The sequence below is a fragment of the Crocuta crocuta genome, unplaced genomic scaffold (assembly GCF_008692635.1).
Source record: "Crocuta crocuta isolate KB4526 unplaced genomic scaffold, BGI_CrCroc_1.0 scaffold90, whole genome shotgun sequence".
Lineage (NCBI taxonomy): Eukaryota > Metazoa > Chordata > Mammalia > Carnivora > Hyaenidae > Crocuta > Crocuta crocuta.
The window spans coordinates 4,648,119-4,652,963 of NW_027527449.1; the positions used below are offsets into that span (position 1 = coordinate 4,648,119).

General features: G+C 48.9%; 1 long non-coding RNA gene across 2 annotated transcripts in view; it reads left to right on the forward strand.

The window, feature by feature from the left end:
- The window catches only part of LOC144229915 (uncharacterized), a 24,697-nt gene extending 20,108 nt beyond the window's left edge, over window positions 1-4,589 (forward strand). Inside the window, exons 3-4 of one of the 2 annotated variants that reach the window (XR_013334649.1) lie at window positions 583-858; window positions 4,321-4,589. This is a non-coding gene — a long non-coding RNA (uncharacterized LOC144229915). Of the gene's footprint in view, window positions 1-354; window positions 859-4,320 lie in introns of those variants that run through there. The other variant, XR_013334644.1, reaches the window with a different exon arrangement.
- Window positions 4,590-4,845: the final 256 nt, after the last annotated feature.

The window sequence follows — 4,845 nt, forward strand, 5'->3', positions numbered from 1 at the left end:
GGGGGAGGGGGGGGGGCTGGGTGGCTCAGTCAATTAAGCGTCCAACTGGCCTCAGGTCATGATCTCCTGGTTTGTGAGTTTGAGCCCCGCTTCGGATCCTCTGTCCCCCTCTCTCCCTGTCCCTTCCCTGCCCTGCCCCCGTGCTTACTCTAAATAAATTAAATAAATAAATAAATAAAAAGACTGAACAGCTCGGCCATTTACCAGGTGGTCCTCTGCAAGACAAGTTTGCTGAACCCTGCTTCAGTCACACCGGTCTCCTTTCTCTTTCTAAGACTTGCCCTGTTCATTCTTTCCTCAGGGCTTTCTATTTCCTGTTCCCTCCTCCCGGAATGTTCTCCAGCTCCTGCATGGTTGGTTTGTTCTCATGAGGTCTCATTATCAGGGACAAAACCTGCAGAAAGTCACGTACTATTAAATTGTATCTCTCACCCAGGAAAGGGCCAGTCTCCAATCCCTGGATACAGCCTGGATTTCAGATTCTTTTTTCCTATCTGGCAGCGGCTAGGAAATGGAAATGAGAGGCTTTCTGGGGGCCACGGGCGGCTCTGAGCTCCACTGACCTGGTGATTCCCTCTGCAGGCAGTGTGAATGGATGTCCCTCATCTGTCGCACCTGGGATTCTAAGACGCCAGGGGAGAGAGACTGTGTGCCCCATCTTCCAGACTCGAGGGAACAAAGGAGGCTTCAGAGACTCTTCTGGTCCCATGTCGGCCACATCTCCGTCCCATTATAGCCAGCAAAGCTGGTGTACAACCCAGAATTCTTGGCATAATTTATGGATGTGGAAATGCAAAGGGATGTTTCTATCATCACAGCGCACTGGTGCACAGGAGACAGCAGCCCTCTGGATGAAAGGTAAACAACTTTAATATGTGGTGTAATCAGAGCACATGGATCTTAGATCAAGGGACCCCCTTCTCTTCATATCGGTGGCAGGACCGGGTCATGTTGGGCCACTCTGAGCCAGCCTCCCCTTCATCTTGCCTAACCTTTTCAGATTCCTAAGACTCAAAGGAGACAACATTTGTAAAACTGCTTTGCCAACTAAATCTTACAGAGTATAAAGTGTTTCACGAGCCCTCTCTGAATGCCAGGAACTAAGAACACCGCCTTCTGCTTAAAAAACCCCACTGTGACAACTCTCACCATCTCGTGCGTACTTTAAGACTTTTTAATTAAATTGGTATGTCCTTAAATGTATCATTTTGTCCATAAAATAAAGAAAAGATACATGTAAGATTTTAGGGCGTGCTGGGGCTTAATATGCAAATAGGCTGTGTGAGATGCAGGGGGCGGTCTCTCTGAGGCAGAGATGAGGAAGGGAGATTCGGAAAACACAAAGCTGCACAGATAACAGATCAAGGTCAAGTAGGGAGAGAAACGCATGATACCTTCTCTCACATTTATGTGGCCGTTTGAATGTAAAAACAACATGTTTCTCAAAGCAATCCAGCGAACGCGGCGTGCCTTAGGAATTGTGTCCGTGTAACCGAGAATACTGAATACCAAGGGGAGCCTTCCGACGGAACCAAGGGAACCTTCGAATTGGAATCTCGAGGAAAATGCAATAAATCCATACACGGTGGGGACAATTCCGGCCCAAGAGCTGGTTTTAACATGTCTGCTACAGCCGGTGGGAGGGCCCCGTCCCTGGAGACGGGACACGTGGGTCCAGGCGGACATGGCTGACGCCATCTAGCCACGTGAAGCAGTTCTCTGGGAGCCAGCTGCTCATCTGTGAACCTGCGACAATATGCTCTATGGCTCAGGTTGTTGGGAGTAGAGAGAAGTGTGTAAAGCTGTTGCTACTCTCCACGCCGCCGGGTAGTGACTGTACAGACGCACACCTCTGTACATATATATGTAACATAATATACCTAACATGATATCGTCACTAGGTCGCGAAGATACCGGTACTAGAAGCTGATAAGTCCTGTGTGAGGTCCCGGAGGTTCTTCACGATTAGAGCGCTGCAAGAATAGACAAAATGATCTGCTTCTTCAAGTGCAGGGTCGCAGTGGGGATCTTCACTTGCCCCAGGAGTGAGCCTGACTGAGATCATCCGTTCGAAGGCCAGTGCCCCAGGAGTTGTTCAGCATGGGGCCCCAGGCCTAGGGAAAGAGCTCGGCTTGTGGTCAAGAAGGAAAGCCAATGCCTGAGCTAACAAAGCTGAGCTGAGCACTGGGTTGGAAAGGTAGGAGTAGGCCACCACCCAGGAGAGGCCTGAGCAGGTGGTACGCATAGATGGCTGAGGTGGGAGGTCAGCGCCAGGGTGCAGCACGGGGCTCGTTCTTCCACTGCTTCTGCAGAACTAGTGGACTGTGCAAGGTCAGTAACCCTCATCATCCATCGACACTCACACCTGCCCACACCTTCCTGGACGGACCCTTGCTCAGCCGTCTGTCACACCCCAGAGGCATCCGCAGCTCTGCTCTTTTTCTCACCTTTAAAGAACAAGAGAACAAAGTAGGCGACAGAGGCCGGGCCAGGTGAGAGGCTGCTCACCCGGGGCGGCAGCTGCAGGTGAGCAAGGGGACTCCAGGCCCCTGGCAATCTGGCAAACATAAAAGGGGCAATTCCACGCATCAAAAGCCAATCCTCCCCCCCATTTACAAGCCCCACCCCCTGGGCACACATCTCTACAGCAACTCACCAAGCATCTTTAAAGACTTAGAGGTGGTGACAGACCAACTCCACAAACCTGGGGTTCAGTTAGTACGTCCTTTCCCCCATCTCACATCCACCTTCCCCTCCTGACCACCAACACCAGCCGCCAGGTAAGATCATCATGCGGCAGTTCAATATTAGCAGTCGATGGAAAGATGAAAGACAATTTTGGATTACCAATAATGTAGAAAACAAAGGGGTGTGCAAATACCGGATATTTTTCAAGACGTCATATAATCTTTCATACAAATGTTCTTCGTGAATTTCAAAGAAAATAAAGCATGGGGCGCCTGGGTGGCTCAGTCGGTTAAGCGTCCAACTTCGGCTCAGGTCATGATCTCACGGTTCGTGGGTTCGAGGCCCGCGTCAGGCTCTGTGCTGACAGCTAGCTCAGAGCCCAGAGCCCATTTTTGGATTCTGTGTCTCCCTCTCTCTCTGACCCTCCCCTGTTCATGTTTTCTCTCTCTCTCTCTCTCTCTCTCTCTCAAAAATGAATAAAATATTTAAAAAATAAAAAATAAAAAAATAAAGCATGTAGCATCTCTTGAACTTTAGTGTACTAATCCAAAAATGTTATCGGCTGACTTGTGTCCCCTTGCAAATGCATATGTTGAATCCTGAACCTCCAGTACCTCAGAATGTAACTGTATTTGGAGATAGGGTCTTTATTTATTTATCTTTTTAAGTTTGCTTATTTATTTTGAGAGAGAGGGAGAGTGTGAACTGGAGGAGGGACAGAGAGGGAGAAAAAAAGGCCAGCACAGAGCCTGACACAGGGCTCGAACCCACAAATCCTAAGATCATGACCTGAGCCAAAATCAAAAGGGGGACGCTTAATGGACTGAGCCACCCAGGCACCCCTGGAGCTAGGAACTTGAAAGAGGTAGTTAAGTTCAAGTGGAGCGCTAATATAATGACTGGCATCTTAACAAAAAGAGGACCTTAGAACATAGTCAGAGAAAGATACCAAACAGGTCCATGCACAGAGACGACCTTCTGAACACACAGCACACAGGCAGTTATTATAAGCCAAGGAGAGAGGCCTCAGAAGAAACCAACCTTGCCAGCAGCTGGATCTCAGACTTCCAGCCTCCAGAGCTGTGACAAGATGCCTGTCTGCTGTTTAAGCCCCCCACATTGTGGCCCCTTTGTTGCGGGAGCCCTAGCAAACTAATGCAGAAAAACCTACTAATATCTGAATGATCAGTTTGGGATACGCTGGAATAGCGTTAATAATCATTTCAATACTATCTTATTAAAATTCATTGTGGACATTGGTTCATTTTTATGCACTAGTTACCTAGCAGCACTGACTTATAGGCACTAACTTTCCCCGCCTTTGTGTGAGTTCTTTGCCCTGGATTCACACAAACGCTCAAATGGCCAGACAAGGCCAATACATTTGACAAACACGTGCGTTCTCAGGCTGTCCTTCTNTAAGCTGGAACTAAGTTTTTCGGAAAAGGTGAGCAACCTTGGGAGGGCGGAAGTGACCCGCGGCCAGGGTTGTAGCAGGAGGTCTGGGTAGGGTCCGCGCTGGGGCAGCTCGCACACAACGCCGCGCGCATCTGCACGTTCCCTTCTTCTCCAGCTTCTCTCAACCGTGGTTTGTGAATAACTCCATGACAACGTGCACCACCTCTTCTGCAGGTCGGCTTCGTCATCGAAGTTGGAGGACAGGAGACATGAAGAGACCAGCGTGGGACATACAGTTCCCGGCTGATCCGCGCGGGCTCCAGTTGCACCTGCTTCCCTCACAGCCCCGCTTCGCATCCTTCTTCCCCTCGTGAAGCCAGCCGGTCCCGCTGACTTCACACCCGTGTCTTAACGCAGGGACCAGAGATTGCACAGACTGCTTAACCAGCTCCCACAATCATGTACATTCTAATCCCTACAATAAACTCCTTGTTTCGCTCAAAGTGGTTTTGCTTCTCCAATCAAACCTTAATTGATACAGATTTTGGAACCAGAGTGGGTGCTGCTGTAATAAAAACCTAAAACATGTGCATTGACTTTGGGACTGGCCTTGAAAAGTCTGTCAGCAAAGACTTAAATAAACATGAGGAAAGTATTATTGGAATCTGAAAGAAAGGAGACATTTTTATGTAGTGGTGTAGGGAAGTTTAGCCCCATGGACACCCATGCTAACTTGGAAAATAGAAAATGGACCAATGA